The 23,409-nt window shown below is 35.1% G+C and overlaps 1 protein-coding gene and 1 long non-coding RNA gene across 5 annotated transcripts in view; one reads left to right on the forward strand and one right to left on the reverse strand.

Annotated features, from left to right (window-relative positions):
• The window catches only part of CTNNA3 (catenin alpha 3), a 1,725,675-nt gene that overhangs the window by 1,360,859 nt on the left and 341,407 nt on the right, over nt 1-23,409 (forward strand). The gene's annotated exons all lie outside the window — the stretch shown is intronic.
• LOC309642757 lies at nt 16,720-22,334 on the reverse strand. The gene is made up of 2 exons (XR_014253362.1): nt 22,048-22,334; nt 16,720-21,720 (listed from the first exon to the last, which is right to left on the reverse strand). It is a non-coding gene; the product is annotated as an uncharacterized lncRNA (long non-coding RNA).

Here is a 23,409-nt window from a genome sequence, read left to right on the forward strand (position 1 = left end):
GTCATTTAAAATGCATTTTTAAAAATTAAAAAGATCCCAGTCCTGTGTTCTCTTACTTCAGAGACTTTTGTGCTGCAAATTTGAAAGCAGAAGTTACCAGGAACCCATCAGCCAACTTACTTCTGGCTTTTGCTTGTTCATGTCTGGGCTCAGGCAAATTATGATGGGTTGTTTTGGAAGGACAATGTGAGTGCTTGGATTTTAGAAGATGTAAATGATCAGAAAGGAGAGAGGTTTTTGAGAATTCATTGGGACTGGTACAAGGCCTGTGAGAGATCTCAGTTTGGGAAAGAAGCCCCCTGCTCTCTCCCTGTCCCAGTGGGAGTGGTGCATTAAGTGAGATGTACCACCAAGAACAAGTGACCAAGACAACCTTAACATTCCCCTCACCTTGACTATACTTTAGACAGGTTTCTTTTTGTCCTTGACTTCCTTTATCTTAGGGCATTTACTTTAGAAAGCCTGCCATTGTAAATTGTTTCTATGGCCTTTGAGATGTAAATTTTCTCCTGGTCTACAGCCAGTTGTACATCCAGGAATTCCTTTCTTAAAACAGGGAACTACCTGTTTGAAGTATAAGAAATGTAGCACTCCTGTTTCCCTCTGTGCGAAGAAAGGGACCTCTTTAATCCGCACCAATTAGAAAACATAGATGGCCTAATCACGTTGACTAATATCCTCAGGAACTTTTCTACAGTCTCAGCCCAGCAGTTGAAAACTCTCCCACCTTTGCTTCAGTGACACTGAGTTAAATTCTGTATTCTCTCCCCTCTATCACAGTAGCTCATTAAAATCTGTCTTCCCATTTTGACAAGTATCCCATGTAATTTCTCTTTAACTCACGTCTCCATGTTTTGGTAAAAATCTTTTATTCCTCAGGTTGACACTAAAGTGGAGCTGATAATGTACAGTTAGCAATATTCAATGTGTTCTAAAGATTGGAGGACCCTTCCCAAAATGTTCAGAACTGAGGTACTCCTTCCATGACCTTGCATAAGTCCCTGGTAGTTGTCCTTTCCCCAGGATTTGTTGTTTCCCTGAGAATTTTTCTTCGCAATGTCTTGTGATGTCTTTTTATTCAAAGATTAGGACTCAGAGACTCCAGGAGGCCCATATGTAGATTTCTGGAACTCTTTCTCTGCATAGCTCCCTCTTCTCTGATACAATATGTCACAAATTCCAGCTACCTCACCTCTTCAAACTGAACTTTGATCCTAGACTATCTTTTCAAGAATATTTGTTTAGCAAACAGACTAGAAAGATAGAGGTGGTGGGGCTCTTTAGCAAAAGTTAGTTTTTTGTTGTTTTTTTTCTCACTGTTCAGTATGATAAAGATAATGTTTCTCCCTACAGCAAAGGTCAGGTAGGCTTACTGTACGTTATAAAATGTTTGGTTTCCCTGAGCTCAGGCTCCCTTTCCTGTGGTATGATTCATTGTGTGTGTAGGTGTCACCTGTCGCTCTTTATATTGCCCTGTGGGAATTGGGGCTTGAGAAATTGCTTCAGTGCCGATACTGCTGGGTGCTGCTATTGCTGTGAGCAACTACTGTCCTTTGTTTCTGACCTGAGAATCTCAGGTCTCCTGCTAGCATCTGTGAAACTGTGACAAAATCACTTGTTAGTTTTCGAATAGTGTATTTAAAATCTCAGATAATTTACAGTGCTTAGCACTCTGTCCTTCACCTTTGGAATAATTTTTCCTGACTGGAAATATATGTTTATGTATTGCTTTGATGCTTACCCACTGTTAGGTAAGCTTGATAGGATCAGGAAATGTTTTATCTTTTATTTATAACTATATGATCAAAATGATCACAATAAGAGATCAGAAAATTTATTGAATGAATAAAATAAGTATAAATGCCATATACATTCTCTCTCAGGGTTCTATTGAATATAAAAATAAGTCATTCTGGGAAAGCATTATGTAATCTAAAGTTCTATACAAATACGTTAAACATGTTTCCATTTTAATAAAATGTATGGCTTTAGAAGCTGATAGTTCTGGGTTCCAAGTTCTGTCTCTTTCTAAGCATGATTTTTTTTGTTTGTTTATTTTGGTTTAACAGATTACTCAACCTTTTTGAGTGTTTATCAGATAGCAGCAATCCCTCCTTCAGAGATCTCTTATTTAGAGGCAATAATGATTCATTAAAAACTCAGCAGTGAAGTGCCATGTTCAAAATTGTTATTTATTAAAGTTATTGTAGCAGTAATGTGATATGCCAGTTATATTGGTTTTTTTGACTGGAGTAGAGAGAAAGATAAGAAGTTCCTACTGCTATATGTATTAGTAAAGGATAGTTTCGTTGCAAGCAATAGAAAATAAATATATATTAAATAAAAATTTAAAAGTATAATAATAGTTTAGAGATGCAGAATTAAAAAAAGGTGTATAATTGGGGATTTGTCACTTCATCATGAATTTTCAGTTTGCTTCCATTTCAAATGTGAATCCTTGAGACAGATACTCTAACCTAGCTTGTATCAGCAGGTATCTATTTCCAAATTACTCAGTTTTGGACAAGAACTCAAGGTCAGGTATTACAGCCTGGGCACTAGAAAACTCATAGCATACACACATTTCCACTGGTTCAGCATAATCTAAGAGTATTATTTGGAGTTTTCTGGTAGCGGTAGGCAAATGTTAAAATATAAAGACTTTTTAAAAGTTTATTACTCACATAAAGTACTTTGGTAAAATAAATATCATACTTTGAGCGTGGGAAAACTATGTTATTATGTTTTTAATCATGGAAAAATAGTATTTTGAAATTTAAATCTTGGCATTTAAGTAGTTCTTATAAAAGAGTATTCACTACAAGTTGTAAAAAAATACTATATGCAATTAACTAATGAGAGTATAAAAGAACATTAAGAAGAAACATAATAGAATCATTAATAATAAGTTGAATGAGTCTAAAACAAGCTACTAGTTTTATATCAGTTTTCACTTTCTGATTTTACCAATATTTCACTTTACACTATGTTACTTTTAAGGATTACCAGCAAGTCCAACCCTTTTTCACCAACAATCTTTAAACATTAGCAATCCACCAAGGTATACTACCTATCTCTAATTATTATTTTATTTGTCCAGTTACTTAATAAAATGGATAACATTCTGATCCCCAAAAATAAACATGATTTTCCCTGAATTATCATTTGCAGAAAGATCTTCCAACATGTAATAACTGATTTTTCTTTCAAATCTAAATTTTATTTTTTATCTCTTCAACAAAGACGGCCCCAAACAATTAAAAATCATTGAGGCAGAGCCTGGAGTGTGGCCACCATGTCAAACAACTTTAAGGGACACTATTCACATCCTAGTCTGTGTGAACAGGACCCCTTCCAGCTGTACAGAGGAGAGCCTGGCCAGCTGTTCATGATGGCCTTGGTCTGGAAGGTAAAGTCATTGCTTTTGGAGATAGAGTTATTTATTATACTTGCATTCTTGATGCGATCATAATACATAATGTAAATGTGATGATAGATCAAAAGCTTGGAAGATGGTTATATTTGCTCACTTCTTTGCACAAAAGAGTATTTTTTGAGCCATTTTATCTAAATGCATCAGTATATATGAGAAGCTTCATTTTGTATTATTCCTTATTTCTGTCTGTTCCCCACTTTGTTCACATTTAACAATATGTCCCTTTTCCATGATGTTAGAAGTATCTGTTAAATCATAAGGTCAAACATATTTTTACAGGGATATCAGAAGACATAGAATATTATGTATAAAAAAGAAATGTGTGTTCTATTTGGGGATTTTTTGTTGTTGTTGGGAACAGAATGTCTCAAGCTAGGGGAAAGAAGAGGGGACCAAGACCTGCACCAAAGTCTTAGTGATACGCAGAGATCCAAACTGTGACTATACCATGCTCCACAGGACAAGGGCTGTGAGGATAGCCCGAGGGAAAAGGAACTGAAAAAGCTAAGACAAGGATTTATACGATTCACATTCAATTTACATTGGTTGAATGTCTCTTTTGTTAAAGATGGTATGCTGATCACTTTAACAATACTACTTGTACATTATTTAAAGCCAAGATACACATCAAAGGGAGCAATGTGCCAACAGGTGAGGAGCAGGGAAAATTAGAATTTGGCAGGCAAGAAAAAGAAATGCATAAATGGTACAAGGTAAAGCAAACCCAAAGATTACAACTAGAGAGAGACTTGAAGGAATTAAAATGACAGCCTAAAGCCAGCAGGACAGCTGGGACTCACCAGTAAAAATGATTTTCACAATTATGATGGTGATAATGATGATCATGATTATGGTAGCAAATACTTACGCATCAGGTGCTAGAATGTACATTTTATATTCAATGCTGCATTAAACCTTACAACAATTCCACAGTGTGGGTAAAGTGTAGGCTTGATGATGGGTCAAAATGCCAGCTTTATTACTGGCAGTTGGATGGATTTGAGAATGCAATGAACCCTGTGAATAAACTAGACTCCTAATGGCCTTCTTAATAGGTTTTCCTCAGAATTAAACTCACCCACGCAGCTTTAGTCACAAGCTGAACATCTACTGTCACCAAAGAGAGTAGATAAACTAGGTGGTGGGTCTATATACTATTTTCTCAGTCTTACAAATATATACATACTCTCTTTATTTGAAGAGTAGGAGTGAGGAGTGGAAGACCATTGTTTCAGTTAGAAATAGCATTTGAGTACAATTAACTGACATCACCAGTGACTTAAACATCATAGTGGTTTGGGTTTGTTTCATGACAAGAGTTTTGGAGGTAGACGATTACTGACCTTAGAATATCAGGGTAAGGATGTTGTGATTCTTTTGGACTTGCCCTAGGAGTTAAAATATGGCTGTCTAAACAATCATCCTCATGTTCCAAGCTGTAGGAATAAAAAAAGACAAAAGGCAAAATAGTACAAGTGAGCTTAGTATATCTCTGCACGGCTCAACCATCACCACCCCACCACCCCCGTACATAAGGAGCTTTCCCAGCACCCCTTCCCGTGACTTTCACACACAGCTCACTGATCAGTGTCATATGATCACTTCTAGCTAGAAGGTGGGTGCACTATGTAGATTTTAATTTTAGTTGGGTATATTGCTTCTGGGTATATTAGTGTTCTGTTACTACAGAAGGGAGACTGAATATTGAGTTAGTAAGTAGTTGCTATGGTATGGGGCATGTTATTTACCCCCTTAGTGTTTCTTCTCAAAGTGAAGTTCTGTTATGAAAATACAAATAAAGGAGATGAGAACTCTAATCCCTGAAATCATTATGACCCCCAATTTATAGTTCAGCTAACTGACGCTTGGAAAAGCTAAGTGGACTTGCCCAAGTTTACACTTCTAAAAAGTGGATTTATCTTCAAACCTGGAAGTGCCTTTTTAAAGAACCTAATCTGTTAAGCATTCACTACCTCTTTTCTTTTTTTTAGAAGTAATTTAAGAACTTGGGGACCACAAGTTAATGGGGAGAGGTTATTGAATTAAGAAAAAGTAGTTCTTCCTTTAAGATGCAATGATGTGAAGTCAAAGTACCATTGGGACTCAGAGAAGTTTTAAGCTCTTGATTTGTTTTCAAAATATGTTATCTTATTGCATGCATCAGAATCATTTCACCAGATAACTGGGGATAGAGCCTGGTAACTGCATTATAAGAAGCTCCAAAGGGCATTCATATATGCATGCTAAAACTTAGAACTTCTCGGAGAGGAGGACATTACTTCCATCTAAGCATGGAAACATTTTTGGAGGAGGAGGTGTTTAAGCTAGTTTTTAGAAAGTAGGAAAGACTTAGAAACATGGAAATAAAAGTTCACATGGAAGGAGTAGGTTGAGGGATGACATAGATGAGGAAAAGTATGTGGCATATGGAGATCAGAGAGGAAGTTTGGAGTGCACAAAGGAGAGTTGGGAGCAATCAGATTGAAATGAGGGGAGACTGGAGTAATTGGTCTCAAATGATCACAAGGGCAGAATACAAAGAAAGACACTGGACTTAAAGATATGCATCCAGGTATGGAGATTATTAGTGACCATCAGGAATATAGAATATGAATTATTTTTTAAGAAAATAATCACTTATCTAAATTAGCACACACATATATATATTTGTATTTATATTCATATAATTATTTTTTCTAACTCAGCAACTACGTCTGCAAATGACCTTACTCAGCTGATTCCACTGACTATTCATAGGTGACTTGGTTCCAGGGACAGAGGACAGAGTAAAGCCCTGATATCCCACTGGGTCAGCTAGACTGTAGCTGGGACGCTTCATAGGCAAAAGAAATAAGGGCCTCCATGCAGAGGGGTCTGTAGGTGAGCTTCAAACTTTCCAAGGAGTATTTCTAAGTGTACTCCACAACGCTTTTTTCCTCTTTTACATTTCTTTTAGTATATGGTCCATATAGTTCCTAAAATGTAAACACTTAATAAATATCAAACTTTATGAAATAAAAGAAGAACATATTAGTGAATGTGATTAAATACCACTCTCTGTGTTATTTGATAAAAATCGTTGGGAGCTTTTGGAGGTTGTTTTCATTACCTTGGCAAATGGAAAATTCAAATATCCGTTCCAACAGAACTCCTTAGAAATTAATCACTATACATTCCTAGACTGTTCATGTCATTGACATTAAACCAAACTAATTGGATAAATTAAAAAGGGATTTAACAATGTTTACAAGTATTTCTACAAAACTGTATGATGAACAACCCGAAATGAACTGAGGATTAGGTAGAAATGGCAAAACTTAACTAACCATAAATTTATTTTGAGAAAAAAAATTAAGTTATTCAAAGGCATGCCTTGGACAATCAGATATTAAACTATGAATACTTATTCGAAGCATCATTATTTTCTCTTTATTTTAATGTACTTAACATAGTCTTTCCGTACCAGAAATTTGGCGCATGAATTTTATTTCATTGTCTAACTGATCATTAGGCTATACTGATAAAATTTTACTGTTAAGTATGAATTTCTGAAAGAAATAAAATTCTATTTTGAAAGTGATGCAAAAGTGAACTATTCTGCTTTTGATAATGTGTATATTTTATAAGCTTTTATCTATCTCGTCACTACTTTTAAGATCACTAATCATTCTGCTATTTAATTCTGTGTAACGAAAGTTATATATAATTAGGTTTATTCTGTAGTCACCAGTTCATGAGACAACTTCACAGATTTTGGCAATCCAGACAACAAGGTAAACTTGTATGAAGTCTTTAAAAAATATTTATCTGTTGACTGGATAATTGAAATCTGAATTGAGTATTTGAAGTTAAACAGGTTATGATGTTAAGATGAGGGGAGCAAAAGGGTGTCGGACTTTAAAATCTTTCCAAAGACTGACTTAAGGATATCATTTATTTGCTTTTATGTTTTAGATTTTTATCACGTTGTTGGGAATATAGGCTTTAGCTTTTCCAGTATTTAGAAGAATGAACTTGTAACCTTTGTTTAGAGGGCAGAACATTACACAATAATTTTCTCTGTAGATCAGAATGTGCGTTAACAAGAAATTCTTAACAAGTTGGTTTTTATCACCTTCACTCTTTTCTATAACATCTGGCCTGAAATTTAAGCAGGTTAGTAACAAGCTTTGTGGTATATATCTGAAATACCAGAAGTAATTAACAAGTTGTATATAAACATGGATCTAATTTTTATCAATTTTCAAATAACAACATGTAAATACACACATACACACACATCAGTGGGAAACAAGACATTTGGAGCCACTTAGCTCTGAGTTGGTTCAAATACAGATTCCTTTAAAATTTGTCATTCAACTCCTTTCAATCTCTCTTTGTCCGTAAAAAGAGAATAAGCCCTACCTTGCATGGTTGTGGTAGAAATTAGAGGTAGAATATACAAAACCCCTTGTATAAATCTGACCCATATTTGTACCTCATTGTTGTTATTAATAACAAAATAGGAACAGGATAGAGGATATATTCTTCTAATAGTTGTTAGAAATTGTAATGTCAGAATTGGGATTCCTGAAACTTTTATAAATCCAGTATTTACTCACAAAATATTTGTTGTGAAGAGAGAAATTACTTCTTTGAAATGAAAAAAAATGGAACAATACATTGTTTTTTGTAAAATTGATCACTAAGTCACCAGAGTTCACTGTTAATTCCCTTTGAAAATTTTGACCTTTCCCTTCTTCAGTTCTTTCCATATCTTCCTGAGATGAAAGTACAGCCCATGAAAAAGTGAAAAAGGAATGCACTACTCACCATAAGTTTCTTCCTAAGAATGTTGCTGTCCTTCTCTTTTTAATGGGACCTCACTTTTGCATAGACATGAGTAATAGATAGCAAGAGCAGATGCTTGCTTATAATATGATTTGTTTTTAAATTCATTGGGAACTCTCATTTAACCCTCCCCAAAGCCCCATGAAACAGGAGCAAATCTTAGACTTAAAAATCAGGCAGACCTGTCACTTACTAGGTGTCCAATCTTGAGCCTGGTTTTTATTTTCTCTGAGTTTCAGAGATACTGCTACCCACAAAGTCTTTAGAAACTCAGCTGTTCAGCTTTGCTTAACACCTGAACATGATTCTACCCATGCCAGTTTTAGGTAGCGTGAGTTACCACAGAGGGAAAACACTTAAAACCTAAAATGTCAATAAGAGCAACAAACTCTTTGATGTTTGCCTTCCTCTTAACCAGATAAAAACGTTAAGGTAGCTCCCTTTATGCATTTGGGTTTTCAGTTCCTACCTTGTCAACTGCTCTGCAAGATCTGTGGAGCATCAGCCTTCTTTGTGTATCTGTACATAAAATATTTTGCATAAGGTGGACATGCAGTTACCTGATGCTAATGATTCTGGGATACACTGTGCCTATATTATGGCAGGATGTGGAACATCATTGCATTTGGAGCCATAATCTATGTAAAAGTGAATCAATGCTATTTCCACAAGAAAGAGTTAAGTTAAACATATACCAATATTATTGCCCAACTGGAATATGGCCTGGAATAATCAGGCATAAATGTTTACTTTCTGTATTGCCCTCTGCAGACGATGGTGGGAGAGGCCAGGGTGAACACATAATAGGACATTTGAGAAACTGAATTTACCATAGCACAGATTTCCAAGGAAATCTTGCCATATTTTGTACCCAGTTTTCTGGAACAATTATTATGCATTATTGCCCAAAGGAAAGCAATTTAGAAAAATACTTTATCGTACAGAGATTGATGGTGGTAAAGTACTGAACTAAATTTAGAATTAGAAGACCTAGGTTCAATCTGCATGATGTTGAGCAAATCAACCTCTGTAGGCCTCAGATTTGTTCTGTTCTGTTAAATGAGAATGATACTGTTATACCTAAATCACAAAATTACCATAAAGCTCAGATGATACCCTGTGTAAGTATTTTGTAGACAAGAAAGTGGTAAACTCATGGAAGATATCATCCAAGGTTTAAGATCTGATGTCTGCAAGAGAAAAAATGAAAATGTTGTTCTTTGTGAAAAAGTCTATAGTCTGTTGAGAGTATGTTAGGAGAGTTTTTTTTTTTTTTGCCCCTAAGTTTCCCATCTATAATAAGGTTATTACCTAGCCTTAGTGACAGAATCTTGAGCTCCAGAAACAAAAAAGTATCATTAGTAAGGGCTGTGTGTGTGTGTGTGTGTTACTGCCATGCTGACACACTTAAGTATTTCAAACACTGTGGCAATTTTTGGTGAAAAGTCATGAAGATTTTAAAATGAGAGCAGAGAATAGTTCTAGGTTTCGTTGTTTTTTACCCAGAAATATTCATAAAGTTAGACCTAAAAAAAGCTAAAATTCCCTTTAAAATGCCTGCATGAGCATATTTGCACAAAGTACATCTTTTGTGGTTCTCCTTAAGCAGATGTGAATGACAGCCATTTTACTATTTGCAAATGTAGTGATTTGTACAGAGATTTTTCCATAGGTTAATTGAGAGTATGGGCCAAGTAGACGACATGTGAAGGGGCTAAACTAGAATATTAAGCTATTTGGGTTGTTTACCTTTTAGATAATTTGCTATTTCCCACGAGTAGAATAAGTAACAGTTATTAAGGAAGAGCATATGTTGACTTCAAATTAAGGAGAAGCCAAAGCATTTTGATGAACTTCAAGCCATCCTAATTATTTTGTTTTAAAGCTTTGAAGTAAATAATGAGGCATGAATTTTTATGGGTGTTTAAAATATAAGTAAATTAGTCTTTCCAAGGGCTGGCCAAGAAAATTATCTTCACTGACATAATTTGCTTTTAAAAAGACAGATGATGAAAATGTTCTAATACAGAATGAAAAAATAGTGATGATTTTAACTATACACCAATCTATGTAAATATCACAAAAATGTGAGCGGTAGTATTTTATACTATTGGAGGTGTAAATAAAGATTTTAAGAGTCACAGATTCATAAGCGTAAAAAATTGGTTAATTTTTGTTTTATGTTTTTAAATTGCTATTTTTTTCAGCTATTAGTGGCTAAAATGATACCCTGTTTCAGGGATAAATATGCTTATCAATAGTCTTTGAAGTAAAGTCATTTGGAATAATTGATTCCATGCAGATATAACCATTTTCAAAACTTAAACAGGAGTGAATTTTGTTTTTAAGAGTTTCAATAATTACTGTTTTTAATTTACAGAATAATTTTCAAAATTTAGGAAAAGACTAAAATTGCAGGATAAAAGGAAAACATAAAACATGTAAAGTATGATCAGATCAAAAAATGAGTATTAGTTTATAAACAAGAACAAGAACAAAAAGCACCCACCTTCAAGGGCCTGGCCATTCTCTCTGGAACCATGTGAATATTTTCATAAAACATGATCTGGTGGATAGGGCACATTAATTTTTCATTTGCAAGAAAATATAGGGTTATAGCAAGATGTAAAGCATAAAAATCCTGCCACCTACAGTAAAAACAAAGGTATGATTTAGACATGGGCATCAATGAAAACCCTCCTTAGATGAGACTTCAGTCCTGAAAATTAGGGAGGCTGCTTGGTGATCCTATCACCCTGTGTTCCAGGCATGTCTCTGGCACCAGTGCCCACCACTGAGAACATTTAACCCAGCAGACAGTGAGTGCTTAATGGAGTTGAGAAGCAGCATGGATTTCTTGCCACATTTGACAAGGAAGTTCAGTCTCAGCTAGTAAACCTTATTTAGGAAACGAATGTTATCCATTTGTGTATTTGCAAAGGATATGCTTCAGGCAGTGTCACAAAATGAATTCTCAGGAAATAAACTAACAATGAAACTCAGGTCTCCCGACCAATAAATTACAGTGCCTATGATTTTTATGAACTTTATAACAAGTGTCAAAGTTTGCAAATGAGAATCAACAATAGACTTCATTTATTTTCACTCTAAATCAAATTAAAATATGGTTTTGTCAGTGTAGGAAAAAGAAATAGCTAATGAGAAAATAACATCAGGATCTGAGGTATCAAATGTTATCTCTGAATAAAAGGAAGTTTTGGAGATGATTGGAGCTGCATATATACTTTTTTTTTTTAACATCTTTATTGGAGTATAATTGCTTTACAATGTTGTGTTAGTTTCTGCTGTATAACAAAGTGAAAGCTCTATGTATACATATATCCCCATATCCCCTCCCTCTTGCACCTCCCTCCCACCCTCCCTATCCCACCTCTCTAGGTTACAATATGCAATAAAAGCATTTGTAAAACCATGGCTAAAAATTTACTTGTTTTCATTTGTGAAGCAAGCCTTATTTTTTAAGCTTTAGTATACTTCCATTTAAAACAGTTAACTTCACCTAAACAAGTAATATGTGAAATTTTTGAGATCAGTAGACTGATAAAGAGAACAAATTTTAGCTTTGAAAGTTTTTTTTTAATTACTTTACATTATAAGAGAATGTGTACTTTAATGCATGCTCCTTTATGAGCATGTAAAAGTCACATGTAAAATATTCATTGACACGGCTATTTTACATACAGGAAGAAAGCATCATGTTTAACAGAAACTATTCTTGCTTCCTGCTTTTCCCTGTACTAGATATGTAACTTCAGGCCTCTGTTTCTTCATATATAAGCTGGGAATAATAGTAGTATTTACCTCAGCAGCACATGCTCAGTAACTGTTCCTAGAAATATTATTTTTGTAATTTGGGATCTTGAAATAGATAAGGTTTATTTAATTAGCACTTCTTTTCAGCCCTGAGTTTTAAGCTCATTGCCTTACATCCCTTCAGTGCAAAGTCCCTTAAGTACAAAGTTGCAAGAACTTTTCGAAGTCCACTTATCCTTTTTATTAATACGGGCTGTTCAAATGTACCTTTGTATGCAGAGTTTTCAGACACATGGGTAACCAGGCTCTAATTTGTTTTTAAAACTCCGCGATAGTCTTTGAACCAAATATTACTGTCAAGCAAGAGCCCACAAGTACACATTTTTTGCAGCAGTGTAAATACTCAGTAGTCTTTATGGTGAGATGATTTTACAGCAGCGTCTTTCACTTTTACCCTTGCATATGCCGAAATGAAATCATGAAGTTTTGCCCTTTAAGTGTTATTTTATTATTAAATGGAGTCTGTGTGAGGCAGTATGGCTCAGTAGAAAAACAATAGATTAGACGCAACTATAAATTCTCTTTCTGGCACCACCTCTGATTCACTAAGCCTTCTGTGCTATAGCCTAAAATGCATCATTGAGAAACACCAGTGCCTAAAGCTGTCATTTGGCTTTCTGTATTGGCAGTAATCAGAAGATACTGTAAATCTGTGGCAGTTAAAAAAAAAGACTCAGAACAGGGAGGAACCTGATTGAATATCTAGTTAAACCAGCTCTGTTTTCAGATGAGAGGTGAGGAGGCTGAAATTCAGGGAGGTTACATGATTTGCTGAAGGTCAAACCACAGAAAACAAAGGCCAGGTGGCTGATGTCCGGTTCTATGGTCTGAACCCTATGGGTTATACCAAATGGAAGCTGGAAAAAACGTCAGTTAAGTATCTGGGCACTGTATATATGTATTGCTTAAAATCTAGAGTTTTTCTAACATTCTAGTTTTTTTTGTCTTTTTTTGGAATTTGGAATCATGTGATAATCCAAATGTAGTAATAATTGACAAGTGACAAATTGGCCAAAATACATTTAGTTGGGTCAGGATAGAAAACCCACTATGTGACTGGATACTGTCAACTCAACACTCCTGCTGAAACTTGGGATCTATAGCTCAGAAGAGTCAGCTGCAATGAACTGATAAAGTAAAATGCAGGGGATAGGAGAGAGAATTCACCTTTATTGTTAAGAACTTACCATGTGTTCATCACTGTAGCAAGTGCTTTATATAAATTGTCCCTTTTAAAGCAGTAGACAATTCTCTCTGAATTTGTGGCATCAGTGTTAGAGTCATCCTTGACTGCTACATAACCTCAGATGAATCTTTTAGTCTACCTGGACCTTGGGTTCCTTATTTGTAAAACAGGCAATTCCTAAACTGACTACTTCACTAACTGAAAGACTTCAGCTACAAAAGCAGCAGAAAAATATAAGGCACCATCAGAATTTTAGGTCATATATGATTTACTTTTCTTTCAATTGATTCTTGGTGATAGTTACATTTTGCTTAAGGGAATTTTAACTTATGTGCACTGATTTCATGTAGGATGATGGGAAGAACACAACATAGGATTAAAGATTTATTAAGGATAATTAGCCAAATGTGTAGTACACTTGAGAAAACAAGGTTGACTCTGTTTACTTCGCCGTGTTTTCTTTTTTTCTTTATTTTTTCCTGGTCTTTATGTTGAATACACTATCAGCACTGTTTTGCACAAATCCTTTTCTAGAAATCTACAAAAGTACTTGGAAATTGATAAGGTGTAGGCAATAAAATTAATAAAACCAATGAACCTTGAATACCTAGGGGCATAATATGTGTCATTCTAAGTTGGAGCTGTTATTTTCATGTTGTGTTTCAGTCAGGATACTTGGATGCAAGCAAGAGAAACTAACTTAGTTATCTTAAACCATGGCTCAGATACGAGGCAGGAGGTAAGGATCAGGCTGCCAGAACAGGCAGGGACCAGGGAGAAGCAGAAGGAGGAGGGCTGGGAACCATAAAAAATTCAAACAATTTAATTTTTTGTTTATTTTTTTGCTATTGAAAAATATTTAATATATCTCACATACTAGAGTGAATATAACATGTTACTTAAATAATATTAATAAATCAACTAAATATCTATGGACTTAACTTTACTGTATGACCATCTCTTCTCTCTTAGAGTTAATCACTGACCTGAATTTTGTGTTGGTCATTTTCTTATCTGTTTTTATAATTGTACATACTTAAAGTAACATAGCAATAGAATACTTAGATATGTGTTTGTGGTGTATGTGTGAGGATATACTTCAGTATTATTTTATTTTTAAAAATTTATTTTTTATTCCTCTGCAACCTGCATTTTTTCACATTTTGTTTTCAAAACACTAATGCATTCATTAATCCAATATATAAATATATCAAAATGTATTCATTCTGCTGCCGAAAGGAGCATATAGACTATTGGGACATTTCTTCTTCTTTTTCCTTCTTTGTCTCTTCCTTTCTCTTTTTCTATTATGCATAAAGGCACCATGAACCCTTTAGTTCTGGTGTGTCTGGTACAAAAGTTTTTTAAGGATTCTCACTTAAGAACAAAAGACTAGTCCTAGGTTATGTGATTGTTCAGATTTAAGAGGCAACATCAAGTTGTTTTTCAAAAGAGTTTTTTCATTTTAGGCACCAAAAAGTAGTGAAGGCAAAATTCAGGTGTTTGATGACTCTGTGTAAACTGAGATTTTGAATTTTTGACAGTCTATAAATATGAAATATCTAATAATAACCTGTTTCCAATTAGCATTCTTTGATTTCCTGTGAGATTAAGCACATTTTAAATATGTTTGTTGACATTTCCTTTTTCTTCGTCTATGAAATGCCTGTTTGACATTGAACCATTTTCCTCTTGGGTTGTTTTATTGGTTTTATGTATTTTATCTTTTCCCAGTTTGGATTTGCCTTTTCATTCTCTTTATGATGCTATCGATGAAGAAAAGTTCAAGATTTGTCATTTTATGTCCTTCTTTCAACTGAGGGCTTAAAAATATTCTTTTATATTTGCCTCTGAAAGTTTCAAGCTTTGCCTTTCTCATTTAAGGTCTTAATAAATTTGAATTTTTTGTATATTGTGAGAGAAGGATTTTATTTTTGTTTTTTCCACTTGCATAGACAATTGTACGAGAACTTTTTATTAAAATGCTCTTCCTACTCTATCGGTGTGCAGAGCCATATCTACCATATATCAAGTTTACATAAACGCACAGTCTGTACATAGATCTTTGTTTTGTACCAGTAGTCCAAATGTCCATTTCTATTGTTTTACAATGCATCTTAATTGTTCTAAATTTACAATACCTTGATAACTGGTAGGGAAAGTTTCCATACCTATGAGCTTTTCTTTTTTCCAGAGCATATTACTTATTCTTACCTTTGTTCTTACCCTTTGTTGTGGTTGGTTTATTTTCTAATCTTTATGCTTTTTTTTTTTAATTAATTTATTTATTTTTGGCTGTGTTGGGTCTTCGTTTCTGTGTGAGCGCTTTCTCTAGTCGCAGTGAGTGGGGGCCACTCTTCATCGCGGTGCGCGAGCCTCTCACTGTCGAGGCCTCTCTTATTGCGGAGCACAGGCTCCAGATGCACAGGCTCAGTAGTTGTGGCTCACGGGCCTAGTTGCTCCGCGGCATGTGGGATCTTCCCAGACCAGGGCTCGAACCCGTGTCCCCTGCATTGGCAGGAAGGTTCTCAACCACTGCGCCACCAGGGAAGCCCCGTCTTTATGCTTTTAATTTTATTTTTTCTCATAATAATGTACAGGCAATAATAAAGAGAAATGGTGTTAGTACATATCCTAATTGTTTTTATCTTATTTTATTTTGAAATTATGGTTTTAATTTTTCACATTTGAAAGTGATATTTACTGTAGATCTCTGTGGATGTGCTATACCAAACTAAAGATGTTTCATTCTCCTAGTTTGATAAGAGATTGCATCATGAATTATTGTTCATCTCTGTATCTATTGAGATTATATGTAATTTATCCTTTCATCTGTTAATGAAGTGAATTAGAAAATTAATAAATGTTCTAATTTTAAAACAATCTTGCACAGTAGTCTTCCTGAAATGGATTTAGCTTCAGCATGGTATAGATCTTTCTTATGTGATGACAGATTTTTGCTTGCTAATATTTTATTAGAATTTTAGTATATATGTACATGAGTGACAACTGGTCTGGAATTTTTAAAAACTTTTTATTTAAAAATAATTTTATATTTACCGAAGAGGTTCAGTGATAGTATAGATAGTGAAATTCCCCCATGCCCTTCCACTAGCCTCTCCTAAAGTTAACATCTTACATTATCATGCTACATTGGTTAAAACTAAGAATAGTATTGGTGCAAGGCTGTTTACTCAACTACAGACCTTATTCAGATTTCACCAGTTTTTCTACTAATGTCCATGTTTTGTTCCAAGATCCAATCTAGGATCTTACATTGCATTTACTTGCCATGTCTTTTTAGTGTCCTCCAAAATGTGGTAGTTTCTCACAGTTTCCTTGTTTATCATGTCTATTCATTCACCAGAAACCCACTGTCTTGATTACCGTAGCTTTATAGTAAGTCTTGAAGTTGGGTGGTGTCAGTCCTCCAACTTTGTTCTCCTTCAATATTGTATTGGCTATCCTGGGTCTTTTGCCTTTCCATGATAAGTTTAGAATCCATGTTAAGGAGAATCAGTTTAGAATCAGTTGGTCAATATCCAAAATAATGTGCTAGGATTTTGATATGGATTGTGTTATCTCTAGATCAAGTTGGAAAGAACTGACATTTTGCCCACATCGAGTCTTCTTATCCACATACATGGACTATCTCTCCATTTATTTGGATATTCTTTCATTTCTTTATCAAGAGTTTAGTAGTTTTCCTCATGTAGATCTTGCACATGTTTGGTAGATTTACACTTACACATTTCTCTTTTGGGGGTGCTAATGTAAATAGTATTATGTTTTAATTTCAAATTCCAATTGTTTGTTGCTGGTATATAAGAAACCAATTGACTTTTGTATATTAGCCTTGTATACTGAAAACTTGCTATAATCACTTTTTATTTTGGTGAGTTTTTTGTTGATTCTTTGGTATTTTCTACAATAACAATCATGTCATCTGCAAACAAAGACAGTTTTGTTTCTTCCTTCCCAATTCATATGCCTTTTATTTCCTTTTCTTGTCTTATTTGTTACCTAGGATTTCCAGTATGATGTTGAATAAGAGTAGTGAGAACAGATAGCCTTGGTGTGTTTCTTATCCTATTCCTAGTTTGCTGAGAATTTTTACCATGAATGGGTATAGAATTTTGTCCAGTGCTTTTTCTGCATCTGTTGATATGATCATGTGATTTTTTTCTTTCAGCTTATTGATTTTGATACCAATGTAAAATTTGCTTCTTACTATATAAAATTCCTTTTTTAAAATATATGATTAATTATATTCTGAACCTACTTTTTTTTTGAATTTTATTTTATTTATTTTTTATACAGCATGTTCTTATTAGTTATCTATTTTATACATATTAATGTATATATGTCAATCCCAGTCTCCCAGTTCATCCCACCCCACCCCCCACTTTCCCCTTTGGTGTCCATATGTTTGTTCTCTACATCTGTGTCTCTACATCTTTTTAGGATGTTTCTTTCCAAGTTTATACTTCCATCATTTTTCCAGAAATTATTTTAAAGTATTTTATTTTCTATTTCAAGGATGAATCTATTCATTGGAATGATTCTATTTTCCTCCCTAATGTGTATATAGGACTAGATTCACTCCCATCCCCACATCTACTACCATACTTTCCTTTCTTGTGTAAGTTCACACATAAATTCACAGAATTTATCTTTTCACACATTAAATTTCATTAATGTTTTCATTCACTGAAATAATGTAACACTGTGAATCTTGTTCAGTACAGACAAAATTGGGAATGTCAGTTTCCAAAAGTAGACAAGAAAAAGAAAAGACAGTTATTAGTATTTTTGGCATGGATTTTCAGTGGAGCAAGAAAGACATGCCTATTTCTTTGTTTGCTTTCAATTTAACACATCCATTTTTTTTTATATTGTTCCGGAGTAATTCCACTTTTCTATTTGTTATTTGTGTTTGTTAACCAAGCTTTCAGGCTCTGTTGGATTGTGACTTTTCAAAGCTGCGGAAAAAGAATGACACTTAACCAACGTTTTCTAAAATGTCAAGACATTTAGGGAGTTAGGATCTTATTGAAATCCATACAGATAATCCTCCCTTGGATTATAAGCATTACACAATTCCCTGTAGTTTCCAAAATCAGTCAACAGGCATGATCAGTTTTTTGTTTTGTTTTGTTTTTAAATTCCAACTTTAGCTATTTTAAAAACACATTTAGGAATAAACAGAAAATGTGATGACCATTTTTAGAGAGACCTTGTTGTGTAAATCTAGTACTAGGAAGAGGAAGCAGAATTTCATGCTTTTGTTTAGAAGACTTCATAGTCATTGAACATGGAGATGAATCAGAATATGAGATTTCTTTATGGTTATAATCAATTTGAATAACAGCTGAGAAAGTATAATAGAAATCATACAGTTTTACCTTTATCCCATAAAAGTCATGAAATATCCTGACAGGGCCATTTCATCTACTTGCCTCCTCCTATACATCCTTTAAAATCTCTTTTTAATAATGGGTTAATTTCCCTACACATAACCCAAAAATACTCTTAGTGGGTTTGGAACTTACCTCTGTGTTTGTTCTATTTTGGTTGAAGTACAAAACAGAAAATTGAAAAAAAAAAATCACTGTTGATTATGATAATCATTCAACATCGAATTCCTTACTTATTATCTACAATTTTAGAAATAAATCCCCTGCGTTAAGAAAGATACTGAAAAAAACAACCCAATACTACAAAATGTTACTGCCACCTCCAAAATGTTTCCTCCTAAAGCAAGGGACAGTGAGAGATAATATTAGTAAGAATGCCCCACGTTCCGTATTACTACTTCCTCAGATGACTGGGACTTTTGGCTGACAGAACTTGGGACAGTTATCTTGTCCTTTGTGTTCAGAGATGATGTGCTGACAGGTTATTTCCTGAACAATAACTGAAATGTGTGACCTGCTGTCCTTGCCAGGAGAGAGACTATTTTGTAGTTGACAGCAGCAGTCACTGAGGGGAGAGCTTGACATTTGTGGCCTTGTAGACTTTGGGCCAGCAGAGTCTGTTTTTGATTCCTTCTGGCTGCTATGGTATCCTGACTTCTGTCTTGTCTTGGTGACTGTTACTGATGCTGCCTTGTTGCAAATGGTCTCTGCATGCATCCTCTCTGTCCTAGCCCCCTATATATACAGTCACCTCCTATGTTGTGCAATCACAACCTTTCAGTTCAGGTGCCATTTTCCCTACTAGCTTAACAGCAAAATAAGGTAAGCCCCATTCCAATGCAGATAGAATCACATGCAGATAGGACCTGAGTTACTCAGCTCTCCTTGCTGGAAAGTTGGTTCTACTACCATTGCCTATAAAGAGATTACTAAGTCAATGATTATGCATTTTTTAACCTATTTTTAGACTGCTTGAGTAGGACATTGCTCCTACAATGCTTTAGATAAACACAGTTTCATTAATGAATGCTGAAAAAAGAGAAAGAAGTCTTATGTTGATAAGCCTCTATCATAATTTAAGAGTAACAACAGCGTCAAAAATACTTCCATCTTACATTTGAAAACTCATTTTGATTTCTGTAGCTTTTTAAGATACAGTACAGATATTCCTGCAGTATATACAGCTAATCACCTGAAGGACAAACGTCCTTCTGTCTCAAGTCTGTGAAATGCTATCAGTAAAAATACATTTAATTCTGACTACCACGTTCCTCTTTGAAACTATAGGAAAATTAGTATGACACCAAGCATATGTATCTTAATGTACATGTTTCCCTGATTCTCCTTCTAACTGTCTCTCAGCTCATTCTCTGTCACATTGGCTCCACTTCTATATATTTTCCCCTAGATGAATATCTTCTTCAAAGTTCCGTGATTTGGCCTACTGTCACAGCACCAAATGTCATCTCTATGCAAATGCTTGTCAAAACTCTCTCTGTCTCTCATTCTCTCCTTCTCCCTCCCTCACTCCCTACCCCTCCCCATTATCTCAGTCTCCTTCTTGACTGTCTGGTAGATATCTGCACTTGAAGGTCACCCCTAAGTCAACATGAGTAGACTATCCTCTTTCTGAGACCTCTTTTCCTCCTGGCTTCTTTATGATGATAATAGTTTCCCCCACTTCTTCTAGACATCCAGTATCAATACCTTAGTTGTCTTGGATTCCTTCCTTTCTTTCACCTCTTGCATGTAGTCAGTAATAAAATCTTGACATTTCTATCTCAGTACCAAATGGCTCAGCCTTTCCATTGCAAACATCCTCATTCAAATCTTTATAAACTTTTTTTTTTTAGCTTTGCTCTAAGTCTCCTAACTTGTCTTCCTGCTGCAGTTACACAAGACAGTTATACACCACTTCTAAATCAATTATGTAAAGCAGTGCTTTCCAAACAATCTTTTTAGTATTGCAACCTTTTATTCAAATGAAATGGAACCCAAATATATAAATCAGAGCTGCTTTCTTTGAAGCAGGGATTGAGTATGGGATCTCACACCTAGTCCCATTCACGCTTTTCTTTACCTACCGCTCCTCTGCCACCCATGGTGTTCCCTGAGACACTCTCATTGGAATGTAGTTGAGAACCACTGTTAAAACATATTCTCAAACAAATTAATCACGACCAGATGATAAAACTGTATTTCAAATATGCTACAAGGGAAGAAGCTTTAGAAAAAGTAAATTCAAATGGATCATCTTAATAAAGATGGTTTATGGGGGAAAAAAAGATAATTAGATAAACATTATTAGATTGTATACAACTATACCAAAAATCCAACAGGCTCTTAGCATGATGGTTAGTTGAGGTAGGCTGAAATTCCTAGAAGAGGTCATAGCCTCATGACTATCAAAAAAATTACACTGGTTATTTTATCAGGAGTGTTAATTACTTCCCAGAAAAAGTAATGAATTATTTATAAGAAATTTTGTCCCAGATCCAGTAGGAAATGATTTTCTGTCTCACCACTAGTCAGGTTAGAATCTTACTCAAAATTTCCGAAGGCCATTAATTATCTACCAAATGAAGAACATAGTCTTTGGCTTGGAATTTAATAAAAACCTGGTATGAACTCAAATTAACTGTTAGCATTTTTGCTATTTTACTACTTGGACAGTTATGACCGTGTAAACCCTACTTTTGCTTATTTCTTAATCACAGCCATTCTCTGTAGTTTCTCATGTTCTATTCTTTGCGTAATATACTTCTCCCCCAACTTGACTTCCTATGTTTCTCTCTTTGTATCTTAGTCATTCTACAAGGCCTAAGGTTTTCCATATCACCTCTTTGATGAGAATTTCCCAAAATATCTTTAATTGGATATAATCTCACCATTCTTTTAATGTTCTTCTCTTATTGTAGTTGCCTCTTTCTGTCTTGTTTTCTACAGGTAATAGGAAACACGAGTAAATATTATAACAGATGACTTATTGAGATCAGTTTATAATACATGATCAAAACCTGCCTTTTGGGGGCTTCCCTGGTGGTGCAGTGGTTGAGAATCTGCCTGCCAATGCAGGGGACACGGGTTCGAGCCCTGGTCTGGGAAGATCCCACATGCCGCGGAGCAACTAAGCCCGTGAGCCACAACTACTGAGCCTGCATGTCTGGAGCCTGTGCTCCGCAACAAGAGAGGCCGCGATAGTGAGAGGCCCGCGCACTGCGATGAAGAGTGGCCCCCGCTTGCTGCAACTAGAGAAAGCCCTCGCACAGAAACGAAGACCCAACACAACCAAAAAAAATTAAAAAATAAAAATAAAATAATGTCTTAAAAAAACCCCAAAAAACCTGCCTTTGTGGCCCCATGTAGTTTGCTATGTACTTGTTGCATCACCAAACAGACTGTTAACCTTTTAAAGGTAGGATTTCAGAGTATAAGGGATAAAGGCTGGTTTTTCGAATGATTTTGTGGACCATCTTTTACTAGTTATGCAATTCTAGGCATATGTATTTAGTCTCACTGAACCTTGATTTCTTCCTCTTCAAATAGAGCTAATTATACATATAGGTAAATAGATATCTATTGAAATGATTTTTTTCTCATAGTAGAGAAAAAAGCAATGCACAAAAATAGCCTGAGATATGAGAGTTTACTGGACATCTCTGGGAATTTGAGGACAGTTGGCACCTAAGCACAGTGATGAGGTCCTCTGAGGAGAAAGAAGCAGATAAATCTAAGACTATTAAGAATAAAAACAACAAAAATGCTTATATATACTTTCTCTCTCTACTTCTCCTGCAGATTCCTGATAACTTTTAGAGAATTCCAGAGGTAGAAATAATAAAGTGATACGTGAGAGGCTTTTCTCACCTCAAATGAAAGGTTTTCAGAATATTTCTGCTGACCCATGGAATTGGTGTTAGCTTTGAGTATTTCGGGTTTTATCCTAATTAATCCTCTTAACTTCAGACCTTTATCATTCAGTAGTATACTAAATGTACTGCGTGGGCAGTATAGAGGCAAAGCTACGCATTGTAGTGGCAGAGCTTTAGTGAACAAGAACAGGACAGATTTGAAGAGTGAACTTTTTCATAGGAAGAGACCCAACTTAAATGCTCTGCAACTGATTCAATAATTCTTTTAACTAGTGGTAAAGTTAGTAAGTGCATTATTTCAAAATAAATTCACTACGAGTTCTAGTTGTAAAATTAGGCAACTTATGAGGTACTTTCCCAGTCCAAGAATACGTAGAAGTAGGATTACTAAATTATAAGAACTTCAGCTAGAAAAGCATATTCACTCAATGCACAATTACTGAGCAACTGCTATGTGCTAGAAACGTATTTGGGAAGCTAAAATCTGCAGTCTTAGTGACTGACTGAATATGGAGGGTGGAGAGTACATAGGGAGAGGCAGGAGTAAATTTGGTGAGAGAAGCTGATGACACAGACAGGACACACACACACCTTCTAAGTACCTTATCTTTGTGGAACGTAAAATAGAGTGGCAAATGATAGTGTATCAGGCACAGAAGCAGAATACTAATCCAATCTGAGATGTGGGTAGAGAAAAGGGAAAGCCGCAAAAGGCTCCCTGAACAAGTATTCTCTGTATCGACTCTTTAAAAAGAGAGGAAAATTACTGTAATGAGGAATATGAAGAAGGGCATGCTTTAGAAAGGAAATAATGAACGAATATAGAGAGGTGTA

This window comes from Balaenoptera physalus (genome assembly GCF_965194825.1).
Source record: "Balaenoptera physalus genome assembly, chromosome: 14".
NCBI lineage: Eukaryota > Metazoa > Chordata > Mammalia > Artiodactyla > Balaenopteridae > Balaenoptera > Balaenoptera physalus.